The sequence below is a fragment of the Martes martes genome (assembly GCF_963455335.1).
Source record: "Martes martes genome assembly, chromosome: 9".
NCBI classification, from domain to species: Eukaryota; Metazoa; Chordata; class Mammalia; order Carnivora; family Mustelidae; genus Martes; species Martes martes.
The window spans coordinates 137,300,259-137,314,925 of NC_137896.1; the positions used below are offsets into that span (position 1 = coordinate 137,300,259).

The 14,667-nt window shown below is 62.8% G+C and overlaps 1 protein-coding gene across 1 annotated transcript in view; it reads right to left on the reverse strand.

The window, feature by feature from the left end:
• Positions 1-14,667, reverse strand: part of RPS7 (ribosomal protein S7) — a 261,270-nt gene that overhangs the window by 64,245 nt on the left and 182,358 nt on the right. The gene's annotated exons all lie outside the window — the stretch shown is intronic.

Consider the following 14,667-nt stretch of genomic DNA (forward strand, 5'->3'; position numbering starts at 1 on the left):
AGGCAGGTTCCCCAACGGAGCTGAGCTGGACGGGGCTCTGTCTCGGGACCCCGGCATCGTGACCTGAGATGAAGGCAGGTGCTCAAGCGACTGAGCCGCCCGGGCGCCCCCAAAGCATTTGTCTTTTATTAAGGCCGGATAAGCCGCAGGCGGCTTGAGCTTCCTTAGCGGTGGCTGTGCCGAGAGGGGTGCGGACTGGACGGTCGCGGAGGAGGAAGCTAACGGAAGTGGGAGGGCGGCGAGGGCCCCGGGTGCGCCAGCGGGGACGGGAGCCCCCGGGCCGTCCGCGGGCGGCCTTGTGAGTGAGGGTAAGTGTATCCCGTTACTGCTGTAAACCTTGGGTTGAAGTCACTTGTTTGCGGAGGAATCGTGTCGCACAGAGTCGAGCGTGGCTACAGTAAGCGTTAGTCCTGGCGCTGCCCTCCGCCCACGGAGGTGCTGTTGGCGGCCCAGAGCTTGGGAGGAGTGGAAGCCAGTGGAATCAGGCCTGTGGGCGAGCGGGACAGGATCAGAGCGGGGGTGGGGGGGCGAGTGGGACAGGAACAGAGCCGGGGGGGCCGGGGGGCCGGGGGCTGAGGGCCGGGGGTGTGGCGGTGAGAAGGTGCTGGGAGGAGATGCGCCCCCTGCGGGCGGCCTGGATGTCCGCGCCCGAGGCTCAGCCCTCGCTGTCGGCCCCCCCCTGGTCTCGTCCATGGAAGGTGCGTCATGCCACGTGCGTGATGTGAGCTCCTCGCTGCAAGTGACACAAACCCAGCGGGAGGGAGCTTCCAGCAGGACGGGCGAGGCTGGCGGGACACACGGGACTGCCTCTGGGTGGAGGGACGGGAGCGTCCCCCGCCGCCCCCGGTCTCTGCCTCTGGCGCGCGGGTCTTCCTTTTGTTGGCAGGTGGGACATCTCCGCACGGTGGGAACCTGCTGTCCCTCTTCCTGCCCAGCTCTGGTCCCCGTGCTTCCCCGAGACGGTCCTGGGCGGCCGCAGCTGGGGCGGCAGCCACCGAGCAGTCATGCTGCGAGGGGCCGCACGGGGGGGCCCGGGCCAACACCCCAGACAGTGCCCTCTGCGTCCCGCGGGTCCTGTGGGTGTGAAGTCAGACCAGTGTGGCGCGTTCAGCCACGGCGTACGTTCTGGATTGACCGGGCACAGACGTCCTGAGCTCCACTCCTGGGAAAAGAAACCACCCTGCTTTTCCTGCTTTGTTAGAGGAGCTGGTCTGCCCGGGTTTTAAAACATCTCCTCACACAGTCGGCACAGTAGCTTCGGGTCCGTCTAGGGAGACGAGAGACCCATCGGCACAGTGCACTGCCCTGGCCACTGGGCCCTGTGCCTGCTGAGCCCATAGCCCCACGGCCATCCTAAAGTTTCCGGAAAGAGCCACATCAGGATTACATGCGGGCTGGGGGGCTCCGTCGGCGAAGCGTCTGCCCCTGGCTCAGGTCATGATCCGGGGTCCTGGGATCGAGCCCCACTTCAGGTTCCCCATCTGCGGGGAGCGGCTTCTCCCCTGCTTCTGGCTGCTGCTCCCGCACTTGTGCCGTCTCTCGCTGACAATAAAATCTTAAAAAAAAAAAAGATTACGCGCCGACTTTGGAGGCCGCAGCTCTGGAGTGGAACCCACGGCCCCCGGTGCCCTCCGCATGCTGTGCCCCTCAGGAGCCGCCGCGACTCGCCTGCAAGCCTCTGCGGCAGGCGGTGAGCCGCCCGGACAACGCCACGCGGGGGCTTGCCCGCCCCTCAGTTCCCTGCAGGTCGGGCGCTGGGTGACGGGGGTCTCGCAGGGGACTGCCCGCTCGTCCTCCTGGGGCGGAGGGGGCGGGGGCTCTGGAACTGCCCTTCTCAGACCGGAAGCCCATCACAGGCCCTGCCCTCACAGCCTCCCCTAACCCGTCACCCCCAGCGGCCCTGCCTCCACACGCCACCCCCCGGGGTCTAGGCCTTCACCCTGTGAGTTTGGGGGGCATACGCGCAGCCCACCGCACATGGGCGGCAGAAGCTGAAAAACTGGGGCGCCTGGGTGGCCCCGTCGTTAAGCGTCTGCCTTCAGTTTGGGTCATGGTCCCGGGGTCCTGGGATCGAGCCCCACATCGGGCTCCCTACTCTGCGGGGAGCCTGCTTCTCCCTCTCCGACTCCCCCTGCTTGTGTTCCCTCTCTCGCGGTCTCTCTCTGTCAAATGAATAAAATCTTTAAGAAAAAAAAAAAGGCTGAAAAGCTTCCTTTGGGAATCTGGAATTCAAGCTCTTTCAGTTGGTGAGAACACCCGCCTCCGCCTCCAGGCTGCCCACCAGGTCTCCCCCAGGTGTGAGTATTCCTCCCTGAGCAAGAGCGCTCCCGCCTGGCTGCTGGAGAAAATGCGTCATGCTCGTAATTGGAAACGGAGCAGGGTTGCTTACCGGGACTCGACTGGCTGACGGAGTTGCGGGGGAAATCCCCAGTGGTTGTGTGTGTCTGTGTGTGCCCGCCCCAGCCGTGTGTGTGTGTGTGTGTGTGTGTGTGTGTGTGTGTGCGCGCGCGCGTGTGTGTGCCTGCACCCAGCCCTGGACAAGGATGCTGGAAACTTCGCAGCTGTCTGTCCTTCCCGTCGGATTGGCTGGGGCCTGAGGAGGGAAAGGCGGCCGTGGGTGGGTGGAGGAGGAGCTGGGTCAGGGGGCTGGGGGGACAGGGTGCCCCAGAGCGTCTGCGCTTCTCCGCTCAGTTGGAAGGAAGCTGGGGCCAGTGTCCCTGGGAGTACGAGCCCTTTTCTGAATTTCTGTCTATTCTGTTCAGTTTTCTGCCTTAGGGCCTGATTTTTCAAAGCCTCCTCTTGAAGGCAGTGGGGCCAGGGCACTAGGAGCGATCCCGGCCGGGGGCAAAACCCCAGGCCAGGGGGTCTGGGGCTGGCTTGTCGCTGCAGCTGGGCCCTGGGGCCTGTGTGCACAGCGACCTCGCCGAGGGATGTCGGGCGTGTTCTGGAAGGAAGTGAGTTTCTCCAAGACCCTCCTCAAAACCCTCTTCTTTCCTCTTCCGTTGTCGCTACACTTTAGCCTCTTTCCCGTGTTAAACGTGCTTGTATTTATTTTACACAAACTTCCCGAAGTCCCCGGGGTCCCCCGGTCGCCTGTCCTAAAACCCAAGTGGACTCTAACACGTGACAGAGCCGCTTGGCGACGGACAGTCCGCGAGATCGACCGGGTTTGCTTTCGTGCCTGAGCGTCTTCTGTGCGCACGGGGGGCTCTGGTGGGACAGGCCGAGGTGGCACCTGACGCTGTAGTTGCCCTCGCAGAACACGGCGGGGGGCGCGGTGGGGCCCAGGGACCAAGACGGGACAGTGGCCGAGCCAGGCACGGGGAGACGCGCCTTCGGAGGCGAGTCCTGCCGCCCCGGCCGGGCCTTCCAGCTGTGGCCACGTCTTGCCGTCAGAGCTGCGGACTCTGAACTGCCCGGGGCCGCCCCACGCCCCCAGCCCCCCGGGATCCTCCGAGAGGTGAGAGGCGCCTCCACTTCCACACACTTCCCAGCGGCGCAGAGGACAGAAAGGGAGCCCTGCCAGGACCCGAGGTGGTGCGTGTCCTGTCGGGTGGGAGGGCAGAGGCCGGACCCTTCCCCGAGGCCGTCCGGTTCCGCTGCCCGCGGAGCCGTGCGGCTGTGGGAAGATCCCTCAGCTTCTGTGCCCGGACTTGTCTTCCGTAGGGGGAGCAGGGCCCCGGGGAGGGTCCCGAGGGGCTCGGGACGTGGCAGGTGTGACAGGTTGTCGCGTATTGAATACACCTGCTGTCAGCCGCGCACGCTCGCCGCGGAGCGGGTGGCCCGAGGGCCACAGCCATCAGCCAGAGTGACGTCAGCTGGGAACCCAGCACGGGACCTCTTCGCGGCTGTGGTCAGGATCTCGATGAGGTGCTCCCGGGTGAGGGTGGGCCCCGACTTCCGGATGGCGACCCCGTGAGACGGGAGAGGCTCCCGCGGGAGGTGGGTGTGTGAGGGCGGAGGCCGTAGCCACAGCCGCCCGCCGCCCGCGCTGGAAGGGGAGAGAGACGGGGGCGCCCCTAGAGCCTGTGGGAAACGGGCGTGTAGACACCTGGCCCCCGAACCGTGAGAGGGACACACCAGTGTCGCCCTCAGTCCCTCCGTCTGCTGACTTCCCGCGGCAGCTTCAGGAAACCCGCACGGTCTCGTTCCCCACCTTCCCACGAGAGCCGCGGGGGCAGCAGGGGCAGGAGGCTCCGGCCCGGGCCTTCTGGGGGGTGGTGGGGAAGGTCACCGGGGAGGACCAGGGTGGAAGCAGGTGGCCAAGGGCGGCCCACGTGCAGGGGGACCCGCCCCCCACACCAGGGGTAGGGGTGGCTCCGGCGGGAATTCTGAGGCTGACCCTGCCTCCCCCTGCCATCTCCAACGGTCTTGGGGTCCTGCGGGTGGTGCCCCCGTCTCTGACGCTCAGACCGGGACCCTTTCCTTGCGGCTCTGCCCTGGGCGTCACTCTGGCCGCGGACCCTTCGGCACCTGGTCTTGTCCTTTCTGACGTGGCCCTTCACGTAAGGTTCCCTGAGTGGGAGCGGAGCCCACCGTCGGGGGTGGCTGTCGGGTCCTGCGGGTGCTCCCGTGTGGTCCCTCAGCCCGGTCAGCGGTCCCCTGGCTGGCCTCTCCCACCTCCCGGTCCCCGCGCCGCCCGGGCTGGCCCGCGGGCCCGGCCGCAGGATCGCCGGTGGGGCGGCCCCGGGGAGGAAGGCCAGGGCGGCTCCGGTGACGGCGTCCGCTCCCGCACGACGCGGCCTGCAAAGTGACCTCCCGGTGGGTCCTGCGGCAGATGCGATCCGCTTCCTAGAGACCCGTGCTCACGTTGACCTTGTGCCGCTCGCGTGCTGGGAACTCGCGCGGAGCGATCCTGTTCGCACGTGACCCCGGAGGCCCCGGCCTAAGGTTTGGAAGGTCACTCGACCCTGTGGGCAGCGTGAGCATCGAGCCCTGCCCCGGGCCTGGGCCTGGGGCCAGCCTGGCTGGGGTCCCCCCTCTTCCGGCAGGAGTGGAGGAACCTCGCTTGCCCCCCACCCCCCAGGGGGAGAAAGGCCCTCTTGCCTGGGCCAGTAGGAGCCCGGGAAAGGGTGGGGGGGTGGGTCCCCTCCGTAAGGGCTGAGGAGGAGATGGCGCCCGTCCCAGGAGCCCCCTGCTGGGAGCCTGCCGGTCCCACCGGTAGCTGGCTCGCGCACCAGTGACCGGGCGGGGGACTGGCTGTGCCCCAGGCCACCATGCAGGTGACAGGCTGCCCCTGTCCGCCTCCGGCCTCTGCGTGCCGCCCTCCTGGCCTGTGATCCCCCCCCCCCGGGTTCCCTCACAGCGCCCGTCCCGTTCCTGTCCCTTCCTGACGAGTGTCTTCTGTTTCTTGTCCACCGCCACGGTGGGCTCCAGGAGCCACGGGTGTTGCTTAAAGCAGCCACGGAAAGTTAGACGCAGAGATGACCTTCCCGGGAATGTCTTTCGTCAACGCCTCAAGCCGGTGGCTCTGGCGGGGACCCGCGTGAAAGCCCCTAACCAGGGTCTGTTTGATCGAGTGTTTCATAGTCTTCAGGGTACGTGCTTGGCGGTATGTCGTACCCCCCGCCTGGCCTGGGCTGAGTGGGGCCGGCGGGGTCAGGGTGCTCTCGACCTTGGTGCCACCTGTGGGTCCTTAACTGTCATACGGGGGAGGGGGGCTGCACCTGCCTTCGGGGCCGCGTGGGGCGACTCCAGCATTTCACGGGGCACCTGCCCTGTCAGGCCGGACTGGTGCGCACTGGTGCGGCCTGGTCCTCAAGGGCCTCACGGCTGGGGTGGGGGCGGGGTGTCCGGTCCCAGCACCTACTGCAGCCCAGGGTAGGCCAACGGGCACAGGCCCGAGCAGCCCAGGGAGGGTCCGAATGAGTGATCCGTGCACACCTGTGTGGTGGTGTGCACACGTGACTCGCGCTATGTGACCTGGAGCCCCACACCCCCCTCACCGTCCTGGGCGCCCTGCTCCGTGGCTGGAGGAGGCGTGCATTCCCTCCGTGCAAGGACACTGGTCCTCTTGGTGCAGGACCAGCCCTTTGTCTGCACTTGACCTTAGTTACTTCCTGAAGGGTCTCTCTCCAAATCCCGCCTCACGGGGGATGATGGGTTCAACTTACGAATCGTGGGGGACGTCATTCAGTCCGACACTGGAGGCACAGCTTGCCAGCTGTGGGACGCAGCAGGTGCACGGGCCCAGCAGCAGGACAGGCAGGCGCCCCTTGGCTGCAGGCCAGGGTGGCTGCAGTGCGGTGGAGACATGGTATGGGGGTGGTGGGGACAGACCTCCCTGAATTTGGGACCCTGGTTCCTGGTTTGGGGATGGGGAGCCGTGGAGGGCTGGGGCCAGAGGGACACACAGTTTGCTTTGTGGGAACAAAAGCTTGGGGAGGGTGAGGAACCGAAGGCTGATGAATTAGTAACAAACTCCTGTAATCCCCTAAGAAGAAGGGAAACTGAGGCTTGAAACCCAGTTGGTTAACAGGGCCGCACAGTTCATGCTGTGTAGACCCCACACCCTCAGTCCCTTTGTTGTCGGACTGAGGGGAATGGGACATTCATGCAGAAACCCTCTTGGGGGCGCGTGCGGCGTGCCTGGTGTTCTAGAACGCGGTCTGCAGACTCCAGCCCCTTGGCCAGTTGCGGCCCGTAGCCTGTTTCTGAACGTCCTGCTCGCGGCGGCCGTTAGAGTCTCCAGGAGGCTCCAAAGCAAAGAGCAAGTGACGCCGAGCTGGTGCCGGAGCCGGCTTCTGGCCACAAAGCCGGACACGTCTACGATCCTGTCCTTCCCAGCAAATGCGCGCCAACTCCTCCAGCACGCTGGAGCCGAGCCAGGACCCTCGTGAGCTCGCCTCCGGCATGCAGCACGCGAGGCCGTGTGGGGAGGGGGTGCTCCGGAGGTGGCTTCTCCCTTCTCTGCAGGGGGCCCCACAGGGCTTGATGCGGGGGGCTGGTGCGTGGAGACCTGGAAGGACAGCCCAGCAGAGGGACCCACCCCCGGGGCAGCGGCGTGGGCTCGTGTCCTTGCAGGGGCCGGTGTTCCTGTCTCTTGCCGGGTGCCCGACACCTGCTACTTAATGGCTCACTGGACTTGCTAAATTTCGTGACCTCTGTGACCTTTCCATTGGAAGAGTCCTCGTGTGCAGCACACAGGACACGCCGGAGTCGCTCAGACGCCAGGGTCGGAGGAAACCAGGGTCCGGGGGTTGCTCTTCCCTTAACAGCCCAGGAGGCGGAGGACGAAGCCCGACGGCCCCCGGAGGGCAGGTGCAGATTTTGCCGTCCGGGATTGTCCTAGTTGCTCAGAAAGCTCGAGTCCGTGCAAACAGCTCTGCCGCTGTGGCGCGTCCCGGGAGCGATGGCCACTCAGCCGTCCCCATCCCTGTCCCTGGAATTCCCTCCAGCGTGGTTTTGCTTCAGGCCCTGGCGGGCGACAGGAGCTTCGCACGCAGCCCCGCGATGATCCCGGGGCCGAGCAGGGGCGGGGAGAGCAGAGCGCGCTGCGGAGCCGGGGCTGCCGGGCAGGGGCCGCAGGTCTGGCCGGAGCTGCAGATGCCGGCGGCAGAGCCACAGCCCAGAGCCGGCCGCTCCAGTGAGTGCACGTCGGGGCCCGAGGCTCGGCGCTGCCGGAAACCTCCACCGCCCTCGAGTCCAGCGCAACCCGCCTCGAGCCGCTTCCCTCCGAACTGGTCGGCCGCTCCGGCCTCCCTCCCCTGCTCAGTGTTTTCCGAGCACACGGGGCTGTGCTCTGCGGCCGGGATGCGCTGGTGGTCCTGGCACGTGGTCTGGTCCTGTCCGGCCTGAGAACAGGACAGCGACCCCGGTGGCCCAGGGCCGGGTGGGGGCAGCGTGGGCCCCCCTGGAAGGGGAGAGAGAGAGGTGCTGGGCAGGAGCCTTCCCCAGATCCCGGGGCGGCGGGCCAGCCTCTGCTGCTGGGGCCTGGAACCCCGGGAGGAAAGTGGGGGACCCGGTGCTGGTGGTGTGGAGCTATAGGGAGCCCCCTCCTCTCCTGGTGACCGGCAGGAGCTACACCCACGTGCCGCTGGGCGTTGACCCCCCTACTATCCCTCTCCTCCCTCCCCACTCAATGCCGCTGGGCGCCGAGCCCCCCCCGTGCCCCCCCCCACTGGATGTTACACACGTGGGCCCCAGGGCGACCAGCTGCTGGGACAACGGGGTTGTGTCTCCACTGTGCCTGACGGAGTGGCCTTGACGGAGTGGGGTGGGCACTGGTCCGGGTCTGTGTCACCGCCAGTCCCCAGGGTCCAGCAGAGCAGGGCGCACTCAGGGTTAGTGGGTCACTCTGTTTGGCTCTGGGATATGGTCTAGGGATGCGTTTACTTAAATCTTAAGATAAAGGAAAAGTGTGTGAACTGGATGGACCACGCCACCTCTCCCGGGCGGGGCAGCGGCTCCCCCTCCCGCCTTGAAGGGGCGAGGTGGCCACTGGGGGGCCCTGCAGATGCCCGGGCCCCAGCCCGCGGGGTCGAGTGTGGCTCCGAAGCCGCCTTGGCGCCCTCCTGCCTGGCGGTGCCGGTCACACAAACGAGGCTGGGGAAGGGGGAGAATCTGGGGCGCAGATACCAGTATCCAGGGGAACCGTGGGTCTGTCCTGCAGGAGTCTGTGCCGTACCCTCTGCCCCACGCACAAGTGACCTGGGGCTGGCGAGCTCGCGGTCCACAGACAGGCCCCACAGGACCCCTCGTGCTGGTGGCCCAGGTTGGAGGGACGGGCCCGCGCACCTCCCCAGAGCCGCCGTATTTGGAGGAAAACCCTCAAGCTGAAGGGATTCAAATGACCTCACCGGGTTTTATTTTTCTCCTCAAAGAGAAAGCTCTGAAAACTTTAGTATCTCAGTCCTTTTGGCTCTTTCTCTTAACGTATAATCTGTATTTTAAGAGGTGTGATGAGGCTGTTTGCCGGGTAAATACTGTATGTGTGTGTTTTTATTACAAAAATGGATAGAAACACAGTTTTGCTTTATGCAATAAATGTTTATATCAGTCTTTTTTTTTTTTAAGATTTTATTTGACAGTGCACAAGTGTGGGGGGGATGGGCGGAGGGAGGAGCAGGCTCCCCGCTGAACAGGCAGCCGGATGTAGGGCTTGATCCGAGGACCCCGGGATCTCGACCTGAGCTGAAGGCAGATGCTTAACCGGTTGAGCCACCCAGAGGCCCCTATATCCCAGTCTTTAAAATGGATTATATTTTAAAATGTGTTAGAAGAGCTAGATTTTTGAGTAATCTGTGCTCAACCCGGGGCTTGAACTCCTGACCTGGACACTGAGTCACATGCTCTGTGGACTGAGGCAGGCAGGTGCCCCAAGAGCTACTTCCTTTTTTTTTTTTTAGATTTTATTTACTTGACAGAGACACCGTGAGAGAGGAACACAAGCACGGGGAGGGGGAGAAGCACGCTTCCCGCCGAGCAGGGAACCCGATTGGGGGCTCGATCCCAGGACCCCGGGATCGTGATCTGAGCTGAAGGCAGAGGCTTAACAACTGAGCCCCACAGGCGCCCCAAGAGCTACATCTTTAAAGGACTCCTGCCAGCAGCTCCCTGGTGAAGCAGTTCTCAGGTACTTTAGATTTTCTTTAAAAGCAGGAAATGACTGCTGAGCAGCAGGACGCCGGACCCAAATGCCACTGTCACGTGTGGGGTGGTCTGGGGTGGTCGGAGCTGAAGGCAACCAAGGCCCGGTGGGCACCAGAACAGTCCTTCCCTCTCAGCTCCCTCGGGGGGCCTGGATGGGGCCTCGCTCGGACTGGTCACCAGCCATAAGCTCTCACCTGCACGACCCGAGAATGCTCCCGCCCCCTGCCTTAGCTCAGGATGGCACAGAAGCCTCAACCGTCTGGCTTGCTCTTGGGGCTCGTGTTCTTACGGGTCCCCCGTCCCTACGCGATCAAACTTTTCCGTTCACCTCCCTTATGCGTCACTGAGATCATTGGGCCAAGAAATCCAGCGGGCGTAGGAGAATCGTCTCGTCCCCTGCAGACGTGCCCTGCAGACGGCAGCGTCCGTACCGGCCGGACCCGCCTCCCTCCGCGGCTGCTGCCGGAGCTCCGGGGCCTCCGACCGGCGCGGCCCGCAGAAGGCGAGGGCTTGTACCGGGCCGGGGCCCCGGTCTCCGCCTGCGGGTCTCAGGGAAGGGAGAACAGACTGTCCGGCCCTTGTCAACTCCGGCGAGGACGCGCGCTCGCAGCACTCGCTCCTCGGCTGGAACAGTTTGCGGACGTTTGTCACGAGCACGCTTGGTTCCTATTTTTCTTTTCCTCCCGGAGGTGGTCGGTTTTTGTCTGCTGTGTCTTCTGTCCCACAGCTCAGCTGCCACGGGGCAGACACAGGCCCCGGCCCGGTGAGCCCGCCCCGCAGACCGGCGTCTGGCCCCGCGCCGCTGGCCGTGATGGGCCCGGGAGGCAGACGCCTTGCCCGGGGGCCTCTAGGAAGCCACAGCCGAGAAGCCGGCAGGCGCGGGAGACGCCGTCGAGGGCTGCGGAGTGCTCGCCCCCCAGCTCGGGGACTCCACGTGGGGGTGAGTGGATCGCGTGTCAGGTTCGATCCACGGCGGGTCGCGCACCAACCTGAAGGACATTTCCGCACAGCAAGGTGCGCCCAGCGCGGGGACACGTTGCTCTAAGGCGTCAGTCTGGCTCCGAGAGGCCCAAGCTCGGCGGAGGGGGTTAACCTGTGTTGCTCTCATGCGCGTCCTCCTGCCTGCGGCTCCCTCCCCACCGCCGGGCCTCGAGTCGCGCGAGCACGTTCTCCCTGGGCGGTCGGCCGGCTGGGGCACTCCCGCGGCTGAACTGACCGGGGACCGGCCCGAAGCCACCGCAGCGCTCTGTCCGCCGCGTGAGCTCTCGATTGGTCAAGGGCTGTCGTCCTCGGCCCCGTCATCGTCTCGCGGGTGCTGGGAGGGCCCCATTCCGGGAGCGCCCGCCTGGGGTCCGAGATCAGCGGGTCACCGGAGGCACCTCCGTTCTCTTGGGAAGCCCGACACACGCGTCACCCCACCTGCCCGCTCGCGCCCAGCAGGTCTCGGTTTGGCGGCCGACTCCGAGCGTGAGCTCTCGGGGCCGAGACGGCCGCCCCTTCCCCGTCCTGCGGGGGCTGCCTCCGCTCCTCGCCCCGTACACCTTTCCGCCTCTGACGGCAGCCTCCGTCCTCCCGTGACCGCAGCCTCCGTCCTGCTCGGACGCGCGGACGACGGAGCCTCTGAACGGGCTCTTCGGAGGAAAACGGCTTCGGGGAGCGCCCGTCCCAGACGGCGGCCGCACTGGTGTCTGCGGGAAGGACCAAGCGGAAACGGAGTGCAGCGGCCCGGCTAGGGACTCCCTTAACCCAGCGAAGGAGTCACGGCAGAATCAAAGTGGACACCCGGTGCAAATTCCGCCCTTAAAATCCGAAGAATTACTCTCCCCGCCCCCAGCACCCCGGCTTAACGTCTGTTCCAGAACCGTGACGGCGGAAGCTGGGGGAGCCGCGGGAGCGGCAGGTTCTAAGCTTGTTCCGTGTCCTGAGAACCGGGCTTGGTCAGGTCGGGGGCTCCAAACTCCGGCCAGACCCAAGCGTGGGTGCACCCCGTCCGCGGCCACACGGGAGGCAGATGCGTGCAGCCGGGGCCCCAGCACCCCGCGGCCAGCCCGCGGGGGCACGTCCGCCGCGGTGACGAAGGTGGGAGGCCGTCGGGAGCTCCACGAGCTCGGAAGCCGCACGTGTAACAGCAAGGGCTTCCAAATCAAACAGAACGCGATGCCTATTTTAATTAGATGCAGACACCTCCAAAAGACTTAAAAATCCCAAAATCGTTGTTGAAAGGACGGCTGTAGCTTTAATTTCTCAGCGGCTTGGTACAAGCGGTCCCCGAGACGTCAGACAGGCTGACGGAGCCCGGCTGCTCCCCTCTGTCCGGCTGCCGTCCCCAGAGGCTGCGGGGATGCCCTTCCCAGGTCCCAGGCCACGGGGAATGTCCGAGACCTGGAGCCCTCGCGTGGACGACCTCCTGACATCAGTCGGTAACAAAGAAGATAAGAGGGGGACCCCTGGTGTGGCCCGACTTGTGACCTCAGCTGATATCCGGAGCCTGACAGGATTATTTTTTTAACTTAATTCTGTGCAGGCCTTTTCCCCAAGCGAGGATCAAAGTGTGTCCCCAGAGGGAAAGCGGCCCGGCTGAGGTCACTGAGCTGGGTGGGGGGGGGGGTGAAGGTCCCGCCGTTGACCCGCGGGCTGCTCCCGCTCTCTGGGACCTGGGAAGGTCCTGCCATCTCTTCCCCACCACAAGCGTGGCTGCAGAAGCAACTCCCGCCCCGTCTTTACCAGCCCTGAGACCTCCCCCGCTCCTGTGTGCGCGGCGGCCACATCGGTCAGAGGACGAGGCCGGGACGGGACGGTCGCTCTTCCGAACGGGGAAGGGAACCTTCGGCAGCGGCGGCCGGGGAGTGGGAACAGGCGCTTAAGCCCCTGACCTCCAGCCAGAGACCTGGAGCCTCTCCGTGCCTCCGCGGTGTAGACCTTCTACTCCCGGCCCCCCCGGGACTCAGAGCAGTGCTTGGAAATGCAGACTTGAGGGAGAGGTTTCTCAGCAGACCGGGAAGAGGGGTGGGGTTCCCTAGTTTGGCTCCCTTTTAGAGAGCAACTAAAAGATACCTGTGTCTACTAGCAAACACGTTTTTGTGCCACGTGGACCCAAACTGTACCAACGGGAAGCCTTGGTCTCTAGAAACCGGCAAACTGGTATACGTTTTACAATCCAGAGAATACTAATGTGAGAGTTCACAACTGGTGTTGGCATCCCCTAGAAATGTCTCAGATTTAAAAAATTCTAATGTGATCGAAGCTACTAGAAATATTAAGGAAAACATTCCCGTATGCAAGGAAAATGTGATTTTGGTACAAGGAGGTCTGAGGAACGCAGATACACTTTTGGTGAGGCCGAAGAAAGCTGCAGGTTTGTGGAAAAAGAATCTTAAAAAAAAGAAAAAGGTTTTATTTATCAGAGAGCACCATGCACGCACAAGCAGGGGGGAGGGCCAGAGGCAGAGGGAGAAGCAGACTCCCCGCTGAGCAGGGAGCCCCTGAGGAGGGCTCCAACCCAGGACCCTGGGATCATGACCTGAGCCAGATGCTTAACGGACTGAGTCCCTGGAAAAGGAAATCTTTGAAGAGAAATTTTAATGTGTAGTCAAGCTGGCTAAGGTTAAAATTCAGTTTTAATATCAGAGCAAGCAGAACAAAATTGGTTTTTACTCTTAAAATGAAATTTTCTTGGACTTCAGTTTTGCTGTTAACAGACTGTGAAAGTTTCTTTACACCCTTTAAATAATGTGCCAAGGAGCCAAGGTTGTGCACCAGGTCTTACGTTTTTGGCACTTGGAAGAAAACGACCTAATTAAGTACTCTCTTTGACAATGGTCTGTGACCCTCTTCCGTCAAGTGTGCAAATGTGCTGATATTCTGGACAAAATTCCCAGAATCAAATTCTAAATAAGGCCTTCATTGACTCTGAACTACGTTTTGAGAATTTCCAGAGGGTCCCTGGACCATCTCACAAGATTTGTTCTCACTTACACAAAGAATGACGTTGGGTTAAGGAGGCTCATCTGGTGCGGACTCTATGGAAAGCATGTCACATACACGACGATAAGCTTTCTTAGGTTGCGCCGTAGGGGTGAGTGTGAGTATGTTCTATAAATTCCGTGAAACTCCTAGAAACCTAGTATGCCCTGGCGACTGTTGGTTGTACTTCCAGTTACCTTAAAATGTACGGAAACAAGCACCTTGCTCGGTCAATTCCCTGATAACGAACTCTCCTGGGGTCTTGAGCCGCGGGCAGTGGTTACAGACCCGCTGCTTTACCGTGACGCTGGGGCCACAGCATTGCCGCAAAGCACCTCACCTCCAGGGACAGTCAAGGAATGGACGCGACAAGGACGGGCTTCGGAGAGTCTCGCAACCCGAAAAGTGAGCTGGGGAAGGCTTTCTGGAACGGACGGATCAGGGGTTCAAGCGGAACAAGGGGGCTGCACGAGTTCAGGAGACCGTACTTCCGTGACTTCCGCTTTGAAACACCGCCCGTTCTTTCGTTTTTCCAGATTTAAGGAGACCACCTTCTCTTAAGGTTTCAACTATTTAAGATACACCTTTGTGAACAAAAATGAAACAATGTTTCTTGCTACCTGATCCCTCCAGAATCTGCCAACTTAGGATTCTCACCTCAGTGGCCTCGTGCGGGACGAGCGCGCTGATTTCACGGTGCTGACAGGACGCGACCGAGAAGGTTTGTTACGTTACTAGGCTCTGACGAGAACGTTCTATCTGAAAGCGATGTGGAGACTCTGAGACGATCAGCTTGCGGGAACTAAGGCTGACTTTATGGAGCCAGTACGACCCTGGGGGAACATCGGCCCGGCCCCTGGCTTACAGGATGCCCGGCAGCCTGGCCGGGTCTGCAAGGAAGGGCACTTCTTGGCAGGCCCAGGAACCCCAGGATATTCTGGGGACCTTGAGAAGAGAGGAATTCACCTAAATCTGGATGTACTGCAGGCAAAGTCTGACGGCAGGTCCTTGGAGAGGCTTCCGAGATTCATCTAGGACCTTTTATGGAACGTTCCAGCAAAGCAGATTTAATAGAGCCTATACGGCGAGCCCTGTTTTCTGCACTTCCGTAAA